Raw genomic sequence first — 18,525 nt, forward strand, 5'->3', positions numbered from 1 at the left:
TCATGGGTTTCCCCAGTGGCTAAAGATGCAGACCACCTTCTAATTTTATGCTGCCCTTCTGTATGCCTTCTTTAAAAACATTTTAAAAGATGCATTTATTTTCATGTCTATAGGTGTTTTGCCTACATGTAGGTAGATGTACATGCTCATGCAGTGCCCCTGAAGGCTAGAAAAAGGCATTGGATTTTCCCTGGAATTACAGTTGTTAGCTGCCAGTTGGTTGCTGGGACTTGAACTCAGGTCCTCTACTCCATGGCAGTGAGCAGGCAGGTGTAGGTAATGGAGCAGGGGCTCAGGGTTCATGTCCAGACCCACTGAAGTATGAGTTAGGAAGCTAACTGGGAATGGCTTGGGCTTTTGAAATCTCAAAGCCCACTCCCAGTGAAACCCGTCCTCTAACACTTCCTAATTCTTCCCTAACACTTACACCAACTTTACCAAGTATTCAAACATATGAGCCCATGAGGGCCAATCCCATTCAAAGTGCCGCCGTGTGTTATGTAGTTTTGGCAGCTGGAACTCACTCTACAGACCAGTCGGGCCCTGAGTTTACCGAGATTCTCTTGCCGATCTCTGGAGGGAGTTCTGAGATTAAAAGTGTGCAAGACTGCACCTGCTGAGAGTAGCAAGTGCCATCTCTCAGCTTCCCGATACACCTCTGGAGAAACAATGATCCTATTCTTTGCTGTCTTTTTCCTCTTATTGTGTGCTGTAAGTTCTTTGTATCCTCCCCGACAAGTCCCTCAGTTGGTTTACATTTAAGGCTGTTTAGAACAGGCCATTTCCAAACTTCCTGGTTCCTGTGTTTACTGGCTGGAGAGCTGGCAGAAAATAAACATTAGCTGGTCCATGGGCACAGCCCACACTCTTAGGAGGTGACCGCTCACGTGCACTCCCGGTGAGAGTGGGTCAGGCCCTCCGGTTCCCTCTGAAGCTCTCTTCTCCTTAGCTTTCCCTATGTGAGAAAAGCCATCTCGGGGTGTAGAGTACAGGGGTTGTCAGGATCACCTATAGGAGTCTTCCCACCCTCTCCAGCCTCACCTACCTCTGAGAGTTGGCTATCTTTTCTATTTCTCCCCTTCCCTCCCTTTTCCCCTCCCCTCCCATCCTTTCCCTGCTTCCTGTTTCCTCTGAAAATTATCCTTAAAGAGACACCTCTGAGGGCCGCCCCTGTGTGGCGTGACAGGGCACCTGGCTGCCAGGAAACTGAGAATGAGGCCTGAGGGCTGGGCAGTGTGGTCAGTACTGAGTCTCAGGCAAAGGAAGGGACATTGCCTTCCCACAGGCAGTGAAGTGTGTGAAGTGGCCAGGCTGTTCTCTGACTAAGGCCAGAGTGAAACCCTGTGAGGTAAGATCACACCCTAGGGAGGAAGGAAGGGACAGTGGCTTCTTTCTGTCTCCAACTCGGATCTTAGCAACATCATTCAGTGTTTATTAACCTCTAATGTTGAGCCAGGCATAGTCGCTAAGCATTTTGTATTCTTTATCCATTGAAATCCCAGCCATAACTTTAAGGGTTGGTGATTCCTTAGGCCTCCAAAACGGAAAGTGAGTCTGAATGAGTAAACAACGTGACAGCTCCCACCCAGCATGCAGGTGGCAGAGCTGTGTGACTGGAATGTCTGCGCTCTTAAACTCCTTTTTGATGCACAGAACACCCAAGTGCTGGAGTCCAAAGCCTGCACATGCTCATTCCACACTGAATTTCCATCAAAATTTGCATGGGAGGGAGCTACCTGCAGAAGAAAGAGCCCTGAGCATGGGTTAGAAACTGGCACCGAGGGCTGGGGAGACGGCTCAGTGGGTGAAGGGATTATTGCAGGAGAATCTACATAGAAGCCAGGCCCAGGGGGCTGTGTCTGTAGTTCCAGCATTCATATTGGGTGATGGGTAGCGGAGACAGGAAGATTTCTGAAGCCCATGGGCCAGCTGGCCTAAGAAGGGCAGTGGAAAAACGACAAGAGGCCCTTCCTTAAACAAGGTAGAAGGCAAGGTAGGAACTGATGCCTGAGGTTGTCTTCTGACTTCCACACGTGCGATGGCATGTGGACACCTGTAGTCACATGCACGAGAGCAAATGCTTACACACTCAAGATCAAAACTTAAACAAATAAACAAACGGCCACCACTGGGAAGCGTCCAGCCCGCACAGGTTTTGTGTGACTCTAGTTGATTACATCATCCTTCTCGGGGTTTCTGTCCCATACAGAGGAGGTAACATGCCTAAGTCACAGGGTTATTGTGAGTTCAGTGGAGATTGTGGCTGGGAGTATGATTTGTCAACTCGAGCGCTTTGAAAAGTCAGAGGTTGTTATTCTTATTACATTGTTCACTTAACTCAGGGCACATCCTGTCATTAACAGCCCCAAATCTAGATGATAGGCGGTCTAAGTCTTAGCCAATGAGCTCAGTGCTGGCCCCGTTTTCTGAGCAATCCTCAAAACAACAAAGACGTGGTGCTGCTGAAGCACTGGGTTTAGAGATAACTTTGAAGCATGGATCTCTTTTATCTATTTATTTCATTGTATATGTGTATGTGGTTATATATGTATATGTGTGTGGACGTGAATTCCTGGATGTGCTGGTGCTTGTGGAGGTTGAATCAGGCGTCTTTCTCAGTTGCTTCTCTACCACATTTTTCTGAGATAGGGTCTCTTACTGAACCTGGAGCTCACTTCTTCCACCTGGGCAGCTGGCTAGCCGTCCCCTGCAATCTTCCTGTTTCTCCACCCACTCCTCTACATGCTGGGGTTACAGGTGAATGCTGACAATGCCTGGGTTTTTTATGTGGGTTCTGGGGATCTGAACTCAGGTCCTCAAACTTTTGTGGCAACACTGCAGGCTCTGGAGCTTTGTCGTCGTTTGTTTGTTTGTTTTTTGAGACAGGGTTTATCTGTGTAGTCCTGGTTGTCCTGGAACTTACAGACTTCTGTCTGTCTCTGCCTCCTGAGTACTGGGATTAAAGGTCCGGGTCACTGCCATCCAGCAGTTCTGGAGCTTTTGATCCTAGACTCTTGTCAGTTCTTCCTAACTCCTCAACTAACAGTTTTTTTTTTTTTGTTTTTTTTTTTTTTTTTGGTTCTTTTTTTCGGAGCTGGGGACCGAACCCAGGGCCTTGCGCTTCCTAGGCAAGCGCTCTACCACTGAGCTAAATCCCCAACCCCTCAACTAACAGTTTGAGTCTTGGCCTTTGCTTCTCCTCTGTGGTACCTGTGGACTGACAGGCCTTACCTTTTCTTGATCTTAACAGGTGCAGGGTGGCTGACTGGGACAAAGAGGAGACATATTCATCAAATGCTCAATGCATTGGTTGGGACAGTGAGGCATGAGCAACTATGACATGTGTGTCATAAGCTGAGGTAGGGCCCAGAACTTCTCTTCCATTTCTCTGAGCCTCTGTTGGAACTTCCTGTAGGATGGAGTCGTGTCACTTGACTCACAGCAGTCTGTGCTATCGGAAGGTAGCACTTAAGGGTTGGTTAGTGCAAAGTGTAGCATTACCACACCATGTGCATATTCCCTGCTATCAGGTTATAGAGGGAAGGAGGGACAGTCCCTCCTTACATCACTTCTGTAGTGAGATGGAGGCAGGAGAATCCTCCGGATGCTTGAAAGTTGACTAGCTAACCTGGAGTATTCAGAGAGCAGAAACAGCTAGATAGACTTTGTTTCCACAAGCTAGAAAGAGGTAACTGACTTCGGAGAGCTGGCCTCTCACCTCCACATGCATGCTCTGGCAAGTACATGCTTACATGCTCGTACAGCACACTAATAACAAACAACCTAGGAAGAAATGAATGATGGGGGCTGGAGGGGTGGCTTAGCCATTAAATACACTTGATACTCTTGCAGAAGACTAGGGTTTGGTGCTCAGAACATGGTGTGTTACAACTACTTGTAATTCTATCCAGAACATCTGGTACCCTCTTTTGACCTCCAAGGGCATCAGGCACTCATGCAATGCACATATGCACATTCAGGCAAAACATTCATACACATAAAATAAGTAAATCTAAAAAAGTAAAAACATGCAGTGAGAAAATGAAAGCCAAATGTCTTGAAGAATAATTTAAAAAGTCTGGTGTGGTGGTGGTGGTGTACACCTTTAATCCCAGAGGCAGGCCAGTTCAATCCCAGTTTAAGGCCAGCCTGGTCTATAGAGTGAGTTCCAGGACAGCCAGGATTATAACACAGAACCAAAACAAAAACGAAAACCAAAACCAAACCAAAACCAAAACCAAAACCAAAACCAAAGCCAAAGCCAAAGCCAAACCAACCAAAGAAGGAAGGAAGGAAGGAAGGAAGGAAAGAAGGAAGGAAGAAAAAAAAGCCAGCCTGAACTTTAGAGGTAAAGAAAGGACAGTCAATTAAAGATATTTTGAGGAAGTAATATTCATTCATTCACTGGGTATTCTTGACACTTGAGCACATGCCCTATAATGCACTAGGCACTGAGGATGCAGTAGTTACCACAGTGTGGTCCTTGATTTCCAGGAGCTGATAGTCTAGTGGTTTCAGGGGCATCAGCCTTCTCAGGATGACCTGTGGGAAACAAGACAGACACCCAACAATACAGATTAAATGATGGAGTAACCATACTTGGCTTTGGGGGTCTAGGGAGACCTTTGTGAGGTTGAACTGCTTCAGCTGATGTGGGAAAGAGCAGCAGGATAAAGTGGGGCAGGTAGAATGATGGGAAGCATGTGTGGTTGAGGGGTTGTCAGCTGCGAAAGTTCTGTGGTTGGGGACCACGGGTGTGAGAAGAGCAGAGGAGACCCATGTCTCTAAAGCACAGAGGAAGGAGTGTGCAGCGGCTGAGACAGGTAGGAACAACCCTGTAGGCCTTGAAGGCCGCTGCCTTCTTACTTACTTTTGGGTTTTGTATTGATTACTTTTGTGCCATTGTGACCAAAATACCTGACATAAATGATTTAATGGAGGAAGTTTTTTTTTTTCCTTTCACAAATTCTGAGGGTGTTCATGGTCACTTGGTATCATGGATAGAATGTAGAATGTCATGGGAGTTGGAGTGTGTGAGTGTGTATTCAAATCATGGCGGGGGGGAGAGAGAGAGAGAGAGAGAGAGAGAGAAAGAGAGAGAGAGAGAGAGAGAGAGAGAGAGAGAGAGAGAGAGAGAGAGAGAGAACTCATTGAGACTCACTGCCAGTAATTTACTACTTCTGGTAATCGACTCTGCTTCCTAAAGGTCCACAACCTCTCAAAAAATAGTGTTATCAGCTGAAGACCAGAAATAAAACACATGAGCCTGTGGGCCACCTTTCGTAATCAAACCACAATGGTTGTGTCTTTTGAGTTGGCATTTGGAAGGATTCGTGAATGAGCAATAGGATAACAGGAAGCAGTGAGTAAAGAGGGGAGTTAAGAAGGAACATGTGCACTGGGCTGGGGTTTGTCTGCAGAGGCCAGCCACAGCCAGCTCAGAGTTCTGGTTGTTCCAGTCAGGAATGGAGACATTCTCTTGCTGGTTCCTGTCCCGTCCTTAGCCTAATGAAAATATAGTCTGTGTTCTTAAAACCTGCGGCTGGAAAGATGGATGGCTCAGTGGTCAAGAATGCTTACTGCTCCATCATGGGAACAGAATTTAGATGCAAGTACCCACGCTGGGAGACTCTTTACACACTCTGCTTTCTGTTTCTATCCTATTGTTCATTCACAGGTCCTTCCAAATCCCAACGCAAAGACACGGCTATTGTGGGCTGAGTCCAGCTCTAAGAGTGCCCAACACTCTCTTCTGGCCTCTGTGGGTACCACCCACACAGACACGAACAAGCAACACACACACACACACACACACACACACACACACACACACACACACACACACATCTTAAACCACCATTACTTTCATAGCTTCTCTTCCTCATAGCAATATTTACTATTTCTGCTATTGATGAAAAACTAGTTAACTTCAAACGGAATGGCTAAAAGCCATACTGGGCTGTCAGTAATTGTTCTAAATTCTGTGGAAACGAGGTGGAAGGTCCAGGAAAGCTTGAGTGATGCATTTGGCACCTTGATGATCTTCCATCTGCCCATTCTTTCTAACTGCCTTAGGCTTCCTCAAAGAGGGCGGATCCAAGACCAAGATTTGTGCTACACCGTGACATTTGGTAAATGGCTTCACTTCACATTTCATAGGTTCAGTGTGAATGAGTGTGTGTGTGTGTGTGTGTGTGTGTGTGTGTGTGTGAGAGAGAGAGAGAGAGAGAGAGAGAGACAGAGACAGAGACAGAGAGACAGAGAGACAGATTGAGAATTATTTCTATGTGGAAAAAGATGTTATTAATTTTATATCACCATCGAACTCATAGAATGAGTTGCCCTGTTGTTTAACTGAGCAGCACTCGTGGTCCTTAATGTCAGAGCTCACTCACTTCACTCTGGATGCTTTTAAAATCACTCCGAGTGTCATTTTCCTCATCCATAAAACAGGATTATGACTCTCTCTTGGCAGACTTATGGGGACAGTACAGTCAGTAAACTATAAACTATGATTAATAACCTCCAGCTCTCCTTGGGCACAGATGATGTAGGTAGAAAGAGGTCCTGGGAACACAGATGATGGAGGGATGGAGGGAGAGAGGAAGGGCGGGGCCTGGGAACACAGGGACTCTGGTCCTCCTGGTTTTGTCACATACTGGTATGCAGGTGAGTGGTGCGGGTGCTCTACCTTTATCATCACAAAAATAGGAATAGCGAAGCTGGAGAGAGGGCTTCATGGTAAGAGCAGCTCTAGTAAAGGACCTGGGCTTTGCTCCTAACACCAATGTGGAGGCTTACAACCACCTGCAACTCTAGTTCCAAGGGATACCCACTTCTGACCTCCAAGGCACACATGTGACACACGCACGCACGCACGCACGCACGCACGCACGCACGCACGCATTCTTAGTTGGTGTTCTAGCTGTGAAGAGACACCATGACCATGGCACCTTTTATAAAGGAAAACATTTAACTGGGATTAGCCTACAGTTTCAGAGGTTTACTCCATTATCATCATCGCGGTGTGTTGGCAGACATAGTGCTGAAGGAGCTGAGAGTTCTACATCTTGATTCGCAGGCAGCAGAAACAACTGCTGCCCCTAGGCCTAGCTTGACCAAATGAGGCTTAAAAGCCTTCCTGAAGAGTGACGCACTTCCTTCCACAAGGCTACATCTTGTAATAGTGTCACTCCTTATGGGGCAAGCATTCAAATGCATGAGTCTATGGGGGCCATTCCTATTCAAATCACCACCACCTCTACCACCACCACTGCCATCACAATCGCCCACTCACACAGGCAGACAAAATACTCACACACATGGAAACAAATGAGAAGCCAAAGTGAAACTAAGTACACTTGTCTCATTGGGTTGTCTTGAGATGAAAATTGCATTTCGTGGAGCAAATTCTGCAGGGCTGGGATTGTTTCCCTTTTAGAGCATCACTCATTTGTGTGTGTGTGTGTGTGTGTGTGTGTGTGTGTATACAGGGTTCCTATGTGTGTGCACATGCGAGTAGAAGCCAGAGGTTTGTTAGGAAGTATCTCTCTTCATGTCTCCATTTTATCTTTTGAGTCATAAAGAGGAGCCCTCCTGCTGGTTAGAGACCTCACTCTCTTTGCTTCCCCAGCACCGAGATACAGGAATACACCACCACACCTGGCTTTTCATGAGGGCTGCTGTTCCAAACTCAGCTCCTCACGCTTCTGTGGTAAGACATTTGCTGACAGAGACTTCTTCCCAGCAACTCTGGTTTAACATTAATTGATCTAGATTTTAGCTTTTGTTTTGGTGTTGGGAGTTTATCCCCGGGCCTTGAGCGTGCTAAAGCGTATGATGTACCATGAAGCAACATTCTCAGCATTGAGTTAATTAAAGTTAAAATGTCTCTATGTATCTGCCATGTTGGATGGAAATAGTACTGGGTTTTGTTGCTGCCTCATTAAAGCTGAGTTTTAGACAGCACCAAAGATGGAGACGAGGTACTCTTCAAAGCGCTGCAGCTTCCAGACACAAAGCTGGAACCCTGACTCGATGCTTGGGTGTTGACTCCATGTTTCACAGTTTTGTCTCCAGTCTTGGCCCTTCCCGGATGAGCTGACCAAGACCATAGCTGCACTTCCCTGAGATGTGGCAAAGAGCGGGTTTTCCTGTGGCAGGAGGTGGACCCCTTACTTTCCTGACCGGAGGTCAAGCATCCCCTGCTACTCTCCCCTCCCCATCCTCTTGGCCTGAAAAGCTCCCCATTTAACCCCCACTTCTGCTTTCCCAGATAGGCAGAGAGAAGCTGAGGCAGGGGCTGGACTAATTGCCTGCATCGTCTCTGAGCTGGAAGCCAGGCTGGCTGGTGCTCAAGGTTTAATTAGCTGAAATAACTGCACATAATCATCTTTAAAATGATAGTGGTTAAAGCCCAGGCCTCAGCACTGACGATTATTCAATCGCTCTGCATGAGCATCCCTTTGCCAGCTCAGCCGTGCCAGCGAGGCTGCCAGCCTGTGCGGATGGCTCCGGTGTGCCCTACTGAAGCATCTATCCCTCCTGCCGTTCTCATTCCACGTGATGGAGGAGGCAAGGCAGAGTGTTTGGGGCTCAGCCTGCATTTCTTCAAGGACAGAGATCACACCTCTCAAAAAGGAGAGTGTGTGGGGAAGGGGGCGGGGTTTGACCGAGGTTCTGAATTACTATCAAATATTCTCAGAGAGTAGCAATCAGTGAGTCCCATGGAGACCACAGGCAAGGAGACACTGGCTCTAGCAGACGAATGACTATAGCCCAGTCTTTTTTTTTTTTTTTTTTGGTTCTTTTTTTCCCGAACCCAGGGCCTTGCGCTTCCTAGGTAAGCGCTCTACCACTGAGATAAATTCCCAGCCCCCCAGTCTTTTATATCTGCAAGTCAACCTCTTTGTTTGGAAAATGGAGGGCACTCACTTTAATTTCAAAAATCTATTTTATGTGCCTGGGTGTTTTGTGGTAATGTATGTTTGTGCATCATGCCTGGTGCCTGAGGCAGCCGGAAGAGGGCACTGAAGACCTTAGAGTTACAGACAGTTGTTAGCTGTCATGTAGGACTGGGGGACTTAATCCAGGTCTCTGCAAGAGCAGCTAGTGCTCATAACAGCTTAGCTATCCCTCCATGGAAAATGGAGAATTTTTACTTTTAAAGGTGCCCTGGAGAGTATTTTATTAATATAACAAATCACCACCACCATCATCATCATCATTTACAATTTCACACACATATGATTTACTTACTGGTGACTTTCATGCTCACTTCCCTACCCCCCCTCCCGATCCACATTCCGCACAAAGCTCTCTTATGTTCATAACTATTCATTTTGTCCTGTGTCTCGCCAAGATTAATCAGGGCCATCTGTATGACTATAGGTTTGGAGCTATGCATTTAAGCTTATTGGTCTCACAGAAAGTACACAGCTGAAGAAAGTGATCCCCCTTCTCCAAGAATTTAATGATAGCCAATAGTCAGAGTTAAAGGATAGTGCAACATAAGCCCCTCTTCCTTTCTTGACTGATTCTTGGTAGGGGTGATCTTTAGGTCTGGAGAAGGTAGTTACAGTTGATGTGGCATTTAAATATTAATTAATTAATTATGGTGGTGGGGACTGAGCTTAGAGCCTGGTCATGCTAGGCAAAGAGCCTTTGTCCCTGGATAAGCAGCACTTGGGTCATGGGCCTAGAACACAGCCCGGTTCTCTTCATTCTCCTGTTTCCCTTTTCCCTTTTGCCAGGTCTTCACCTTAATAGTGAAGAATGTGAGAGAAGAACTCAGTCAGGAGGTCAAAGGAGCTGATGACCTAGAAATAGCTGTGTCCTTCAGAGCCACCAAGACTTCCTCTGAGAGATGCAGTATTTAGAGGATGCCTGGAGAGTGAAAGGAGAGGAGGGGATTAGGTTCCCTCAAGGACAGATCATGCATATTCTCCCTGAGAAATCCAAGCAAGGGAGAGTCCTCCAAAGCTACTGATTAATTTGCACAGGACAGTGAAACTGTGAGACAGAATGACCAGAAACTGCTATTCTCCCACATTAAAGTTGGAGAAATGAGGGACATTGGATTTCACTTTATTAACTAATTTATCTGCATCAAGTGATATGCTGCTCCTATGGGGGCTCATTCAATGACAAAATGTATTTTAATATAGCAGAGAGGCTACCAAGCAGGATGTCACTCATTGACAAGTGATTTATAGAAAAAAGACTATATATATGTATGTATATATGTATGTATAAACACATATGTATGCATCAAGGCATATGTATAGACATATATACATATGTATGTAGACATACACATACACACAGATGCATGCACACATGGACATACAAATGCCTGTCATTTGGGAACCTTTAAGAAGCTATAAAATGTTTAGGAGTACATAAGTGCTCAAACTGGGGAATTTATTTTACATTTTCACCTAGACCCCATTTGCCATCAGACTTTTGCAGCATCTGTCTAGACAAAAGGAAAATGATTGTAGGACTGGAGGGAGGGAGAGAGTGCTCTGCTGACAGTAAATGGAGTGAGGGATGACCTAGGGTAGGCAGATAAGAGGGCAGAACAGTACAGAGAGAAACAGCGCTACCTAGGTACAGGAGGACTCTGAAACAGAACAGGGTGGGGAAATCAGGGTTTTTTTTTTTTTTTGTTTTTTTTTTTTTTTGTTTTTTTTTTTCTTTTCTTTTTTTCGGAGCTGGGGATCGAACCCAGGGCCTTGCGCTTGCTAGGCAAGCGCTCTACCGCTGAGCTAAATCCCCAACCCCGGAAATCAGGTTTTTGTCTACTCAGTGCAGTATCTGTGACAGCAGACATCAACAGCTATAAGATGAAAAAAAAATGAATGAATCAGGGTAGCCGCCATGGCGTCTGCCTGCTTCTGCCTCCAGAGTTCTGGATTAAAGGTATTACCTACTCCTGGCTACAAGGGGCTTCAGGACTTCAGTCACCTTCCAAAAGCTAAGAAAAAAAAATTTTTAAATGCGTGTGTATGATAGGGTCTTACTACGTAGCCTTGGCTAGCTTAAAATTCACTATGTAGGCAAGACTGGCCTCATAAAGATCTGCCTGCCTCTGTTTCCCAAGTGCTGGGACTAATCGTGTATGCCACCATGCCCAGCAAGCCATTACATGTTTTTTTAAATTTAATTTTTAAAATTGAAAATGAAACAATTTTCATACAATATATCTTATATAGAATATAATCTCCCTCATCTCTTTATAGATCCTTGCCACCTCCCCTCCTTTCCAATTTTATACCTTCTTTCTCTTTCTTTTTCTCATTCTCTTAAGAATACACACACACACACACACACACACACACACGCACACGCACACGCACACGCACACGCACATGCACTCGTGGCCAATACAAACAAAATGGGGAAACATAATATACAAGCAAAAGGCCAGTATGGTTAAAACAAAACAAAACAGACAATCAAACAAACAAACAAGCAAACCCTTCCCAAACCTATTGAGTTAATTTTGTGTTGACCATTTGACCATTTATGGCTGAGTGTGGGACCTATCCTTAGGTGTGACTTATATAACCAGTGAGATTCTATTGGGGAAAACTAAGTTTTCCTTTGGCAGTGGTTGTTTATTGAAGACAGTTTCTTAGTTGGGATGAAATATTGTATCCACTTCCCTTCTCAGTGCTGGACTGGATCTGGTTTGGATCTGTGCAGGTCCTAGTCAAGCAGTTACAGTCTCTGTGAGTTCATATATGTCTGGAAGCCACTATTTCCTTGGTGTTATCCATCCCCTCTGGTTCTTAAAGTTTTCCCACCTCCTCTTTTGCAGAGTTGAGTCTTGAGGGTTTGAGGAAGACATTCCATTTATGACTGAACGATCCAAGCTTTATCATTCTCTGTACATTGTCCAGCTGTGGGTCTTTGTGTTAGTTCCCATCTACTGCAGGAGAAAGCTTCGCTGAGGAAGGCTGAGAGAGACACTGATCTATGAGTAAGGCAGAACGTCATTTGGAATAATTTTAGTGTTATGTTCCTTTAGCAGCAGAACAAAGGTATTTGGTTTTACCCTGGACCCATGGCCTCTCTAACCTCAGGTTCTTGGCCACCTACGTAGCGTCAGGAATGTGTTCCATATAATGGAACGGGCCTTAAATCTAATCAGCAAGTGTGTGGTTCCTCCCACAATGTTTGTTTGTGCCATCAATATATTAAACAGGCAGGTCACCTTTGTAGACTGAAGCTGGCTTGTAGTGACTTTCTCATTTGGTAGTGTGCAGAGTATCTCCCAGGACGGTGAACACTGGTCACTGGAGGGGAAGGCTCTAGTTGGGCACCAGCTTGGTTTCTCACGTTCAAATGAGATATATAGGTGTTATCTTCAGCAATAGGACCTTGCCAGTTTGTGGAGAGCGGCCAGTAGACTTATGTCCACATTTTTTTTTTTTTTTAGATACAGTGTTGAACTTTATTTTTTTTATCACAGTAAACCTTTATTTTTTGAAAATTATTTTTTGTGACATATTTATTTTCTTCATGAAAATTTGTATATGAGTGCTTTGTCTACATGTATGTCTGAATAACTGTGGAGGCCAAAGGAGGTCATTGGATCAGAGCCAAAGAGTCTCGTTACAGACGGTAAATTGTGAGTCACCTTGTAGATGCTAGGAATCAAAACCCTGGTCCTCTGAAAGAGAAAAAGTAAGCTAGTGCTCTCAACTTGAGTCATGTCTTCAATCAATGACAGCTCATTTTTTTCCCTCCATCTTTATTAACTTGGGTATTTCTTATTTACATTTCAATTGTTATTCCCTTTCCCGGTTTCCAGGCCAACACCCCCTAACCCCTCCCCCTCCCCCTCCTCTTCTATGTGGGTGTTCCCCTCCCCATCCTCCTCCCATTACCGACCTCCCCCCAACAATCACGTTCACTGGGGGTCCAGCCTTGGCAGGACCAAGGGCTTCCCCGTCCACTGGTGCTCTTACTAGGATATTCATTGCTACCTATGAGGTCAGAGTCCAGGGTCAGTCCATGTATAGTCTTTAGGTAGTGGCTTAGTCCCTGGAAGCTCTGGTTGGTTGGCATTGTTGTACATATGGGGTCTCGAGCCCCTTCAAGCTCTTCCAGTCCTTTCTCTGATTCCTTCAACAGGGGTCCTGTTCTCAGTTCAGTGATTTAATGATGGCATTCACCTATGTATTTGCTGTATTCTGGCTGTGTCTCTCAGGAGAGATCTACATCCGGTTCCTGTCAGCCTGCACTTCTTTGCTTTATCCATCTTATCTAGTTTGGTGACTGTATATGTATGGGCCACATGTGGAGCAGGCTGTGAATGGGTTTATGTCCACATTTTTATGTGGATGTTGGGGAACTGAACTCAGGTCATCATGTTTGTGTGGTCAGTATTTTACTAAACAATCTCTTTGCCCCTTGGTACTCTTGTTTTGATGAGATTGAGTTTTTTATTTTAACAAGTGAGTCCTGGTATCCTGTGCATGGGTGGTATCATATATATATATTTTTAAAATAAGATGTATTTATTTATTGTATGCATCTGTGCCTGCATGAGTTTTTATATACACCATATGCATGCAGATATTCCAGAGACCAGAAGGCACTAGAAACCCAGAACTGGAATTACACTGGCAGTTGTCAGCCATCGATGTGGGTGCTGCGAGCTGAAGTCTTCCCTAAGAGCAGTACACATTCCTAACCACTGAGCAACCTCTCCAGCTCTGATATTGGCTGCTTTGACAGTCAAGCCTGACATCTGAGCGATCTCACACAAAATTTCCATTGCTGATTTTCTCCCTTTGGATTTGTGTTTTTCTTTTTCTCCATAATATTCTGATTTATTTGCTGAGAAGTTTTAGACATTGTAGGCAATACGAATTCTGCAGACTGAGTCTCTTCATATTTGTTTTTGTTGTGTATTTATTTTCTTAGTGACTTGAACCACTTTTGTGATGCCTTTCAAATCGTTTCTCACAAAGTGTAGCCGTGGGCACCCGGACACTCGCCCTGGGATGCCTTTCCTCAGTGGTGCTCTATTTGACTCTCCAAACATTTTCTTTAATTCCAGCACTCAGGAGGCAGAGTCAGGTGGATTTCTGACTCAAGGCCAGTCTGCTCTACAAAGAGAGTTCTAGGACAGCAAGAGCAAAACAGAGAAACCCTGTATTGAAAAAAGCAAAACAAAACAAGAGTATAGTATCACTTGAGATTTTAGTCTTTACCAACTTTCATTGTTGCTGTTGATATCCTGGGCTATCAGTTGCTTTGCAGTCTGATTAGATACAAGTTAAGAATAAGACTGACTTTGACCTAAAAGGTGCCTATAAGATGTGCAGGGTCAAAGATGGACTGAAGAACTTGCCAAACAATGACTGCCCCAAATTGAGACCCATCCCATGGGCAAGCACCAATCCCTGACACTGTTATCAATACTCTGTTATACTTGCAGACAGCATCATAACTGCCCTGAGAGGCTCCACCCAACAGCTGATGGAAACAGATGCAGAGACCCACAGCTCTGGGACTCTTATGGGAGTTGGGAGGAAGGATTGAGGGTCTCCAATGGGATAGGAACACCACAGGAAGGTTGACAGAGTCAACTAACCTGGACCCTTGGGGGCCCCCAGAGACTGGACCACCAACCAAACAGCTACATGGGCTACATAGGCCCTCCGCACATATGTAGACGTAGCTGGGTCTTCATGTGGGTCTCCCAACAACTGGAGTGGGGGCTGTCCTGAATCTGTTTTCTGTCTGTGGATTTTGTTACCCTAATTGGCCTACCTTGTCTGGCCTCTTTGGGAGAGGATGTGCATGTGTAGTTCTTCCAAGACTTGATGTGCCAGGGTGGGGTGATACTCAGAGTGGGGGCCTTCCCCTTTCCAGAGGAGAGGGGATGGAGGATGGGGAGGAGCTGTGTGTGAGGGGACTGGGAAGAGGGGGGAGATATTGGATCTAAAGTGAATAAATCTCTCTCTCCACCAGGCTCTGAGTCCTATGAAGGCTTGGTGATGTTTTGATACCACTGAGCTTAAACTGGAGTCCTCCAAAGAGGAGAAACAGGCAACACTGCTCAGTGACTGGCAGGCGCCTGGAACTCTAGCTCTCTTTGATTGCTGTTATCTCTGTCTGCCTCTGATTATCTCAATCAGCACAGAGTGTGCAGACGTTCATGTCTTATCAGAGTGATCAGTCAACAAAATAGGATGGTACCATCTTAATCTCCTTTCTCCTCCCTGCCCCCATCAAATTCCTATATAGTGTTTATTTTTTTCTAGCGTAAAGACTGGGATATATTTGAATAAACACCTTCTCCCTGCATATTTATTACTTTGACCAACTCAACATGTACACACCTTTAAAAATGCTAAAATTAGTAGGTACAGTACAAAAGACTCCAGCACTAAGTCTGGATATAAAAAGGTCCAGATAGAGGCCTCAGGAACCTAGGTAAAGTGCTTAAAAGTTTTGTAAAAATTTTATTTAAAAATTATTTAATTAAAAAAAAAACGTTCATACATGCGTATATTGTGCAGGCTTTGAATTAGAGCGGAGGCAGATGCTAGTCTTAGAAGCGGCCACAAGGTGGTGCTGTGTGCCCAGCGATGAGATTCTCGCCTTTTGGGACTTCACTATCATCTTTTTCTCACCAATTATCAGTTTAGTAAAGCAACTTCTCAGTCTCTTTCTAGCCCATAATTTTCCTTAGTCAGACAATTTCGGTTTTCCTCTCTCGTGTCATGTTTGCAGAGTGACATGCTTAAGGAAGAAGTCATGCATAAGGCTGAGGTTAATTCAACGCCTCCTGGTTTTTTTATGCCTGTATCAACCAAAGAGAAAAATAGTTATGACAAGATTATTCCTTTTTTTCTGTCAAAGTCAAAACATAATACTGTGTCACGACAGTGTGCTGTAACTACATTTCGAGAAAGAATAAGTATGTCAAAACCTTGGACGGGGTGGAGGGGTGTGAGATTGTTTTTGGGGGTCATTGGGGACCTATGCTTGGGATCTGGGACCTGTTCACCCTCAAAACCATAACCTGATTTGCTTGTAGGCAAATCTCCTTTTTAAAGGGCTCACCCAGTTCAAAAGCTACACTAGTCTGGGGTTAGCAGTTCCAGAGACCTGAGGTCTTTCAATGAGAGAAGATGCCAGTCATAGCAGGGTCTTCTGGGACTTACCCTGACAGGTCTGAATCCCTGAAGCAGGTTTACAAGGCAGTGCTGCAAACTGGCCCTGGAGAAAGGATGAGGCTGAGTACCAGGACATGGCCACTAGAGGGCAGCATCACCAAGCAGTCAGAGGCACTAAAAATGCGCCCCCAGGCTCTTAGGGTGTTCTAGCAGAGCCCATCCATGTTCAGTGCCTTATTTGACCAACCACAGCAGCCCTGAGGAGTATGGACATAATGTAGCACTCGTTTGATGTCTTTTTGGCAAGACACATGGTAACTGGGTACCTGTGATCTTGGAAGGGCCTGGGAACTGAGGGGCAACTCACAAGCAGAGCCTTCCGATATACAGGGGGAATTCACACTTGGACTCTTATCTTGCTGCCTCTACCTCCCGAGTGCTGGGATTGTAGGCATGTGCCACCATGCCTGACCAAGGGTGAAATATTTTGTGCAGAAGGAAATTAGGATGGAAATTATCATTAAAAAGGGAAAAGCGGGATTTCAAAAACATTGTGGCTTTGTGAGTCGCTTAAGCTGTGTGAGCTGTAGAGCTTCACAGTTATGACTGCAAACCTTGGGACCAACAGTCCCCAATTTGAATCCCATTCTAGTCTTTGGAAGTGGAGGGACCTAGGCATGCTTCGTAATCTTTGTTCCCCAGTTTGTGAAATTCTAACTTGGGGAGATCATCATTTCAGAATCATTACTGACTCCCCCGTAGGGTCGCTGTGAGGGTTAAGGAGAATCACTGTAGCAGGAAGTGTTTTACTGTTCGCTCACTCTGTGCAGGCAGCAGGCTTAAAGCCCTCAACTTTAGCATTTCATAGTTCTGACAACCAGTGTGTTCCATTTTGCAGCTGCTTAAACTGAGGCGTGGCTCCATCAGCACCCCTGAGTATGAACTAGTCAATTTCCTCTCCAGAGTCTCCTGCTTTTACTGCTTCATTATCCTGCTTTCATTGAACAAACGTTTGTTCAACAGCGGGCTGGGGAGATGGCCCAATAGGTAATGTGCTTGCTCTACCAGCCTAAGGACTTGAGTTCCGACCCCTAGGCACCCATGTAAAAACCAGGTTTGTGGGTGCATGCCTGGCACGCCAGTGCAGATGGGGGTCAGAGACATGTGGGTCTAGGGGACTTTCCAAGTTCCAGGTTCAGTGGGAGATTCTGTCTAAAAAAATAAAGTGAATAATCTCACTTAACACCATACTTTCCAGTATACTCTCCAGAGATTCTCCCACAAATTTCATTTTCTTTACAGCTGAATAAGATCCTGTTGTGTATCTGTACCATATTTTCATTATCCAATAATTTGTGGATGGCACCTAGGCTGATTACAGTTTCTAGCTATAGTAAATAGGCACGGACAATAAGTGTCTCTGTGGTGGGAGAGGCCTGGGAATGGAGTATTTGGGTCACATGGTAGTTCTAACTCTAGCATTTTGAGGAACCTTCCAGACTAGTACCCACAGTGGCTACCCCAGTTTGCATTCCTACCATTATTGAGTAAAAGTTCTTCCTCCTCCACAGCCTCTGCAACACTTATCGTTAGCTTTCTTGTTAATGGTCATTATGCCTGGCGTGGGGTGGCACCGTAAAGTAGGTTTAATTTGCATTTCCCTGACTACCAGGGCGGTTGAACGTATTTACAAATGCTTATTGGCTCTGGTTCTTCCATTGGGACCTGCCTGTTCATTTCACCAGACTATCAGTGCTTGGCAGTTTTGATTTTTTTTTTGGCACTTAATTTTTGTACTTCTTTGTAAATTCTAGATATTAACTCCCTGTCTGAAGTATAGTTGTCAAATGTCTCCCATTCTGGAGGCTGTCTTAAAAAATGAAAGATGATGTTTAATTCTCTTATTCTAGTTAAAAGTAAAAGTAAAAAGTAAAAAAACAAAAAAAGGAGTAAGTTGGAGAAGCAGCCAAGGACGATGTTGGGACACTATCTTCTGGCCCCCCCATGCCCCCGCACGGCTGAGCACATCGGTACACCTGCACACCTGTAATTGTTACTACCGTTATTAACTATTACTGTAATGGGGTGACCCATGGCCTGATCTTCATGTTTCTATTATGTAATCACAAACTGGATTGGCCTTGCGAAGTTTAAATTTGCGTTTTATGTATACGTATGTGTGCCTGAGCATATGATATGCAGCACATACACACAGGTGTGTGTGGAGGCCAGAAGAGGCATTAGATTCCCTGGGGTTGAAATTGCAGTTGTACATAGCACGATATGGGCACTGGGAACCCATCCTGGATCTTTTGCAAGAACAGCAAGTGTTCTTGACCACCGAGCCCTCTCTCCAGCCCAGATATCCTTTTACAATTTTGCT

The 18,525-nt window shown here is 45.1% G+C and overlaps 1 long non-coding RNA gene across 1 annotated transcript in view; it reads left to right on the forward strand.

Annotated features, from left to right (window-relative positions):
* Window positions 1–3,250: 3,250 nt before the first annotated feature.
* LOC147995555 (uncharacterized) overlaps window positions 3,251–18,525 on the forward strand; it is a 66,502-nt gene continuing 51,227 nt past the window's right edge. The window contains exon 1 of the long non-coding RNA XR_015683643.1: window positions 3,251–3,359. This is a non-coding gene — a long non-coding RNA (uncharacterized LOC147995555). The remainder of the gene's footprint in view (window positions 3,360–18,525) is intronic.

This window comes from Rattus norvegicus, chromosome 3, assembly GCF_021556685.1.
Source record: "Rattus norvegicus strain SHRSP/BbbUtx chromosome 3, alternate assembly SHRSP_T2T, whole genome shotgun sequence".
Lineage (NCBI taxonomy): Eukaryota > Metazoa > Chordata > Mammalia > Rodentia > Muridae > Rattus > Rattus norvegicus.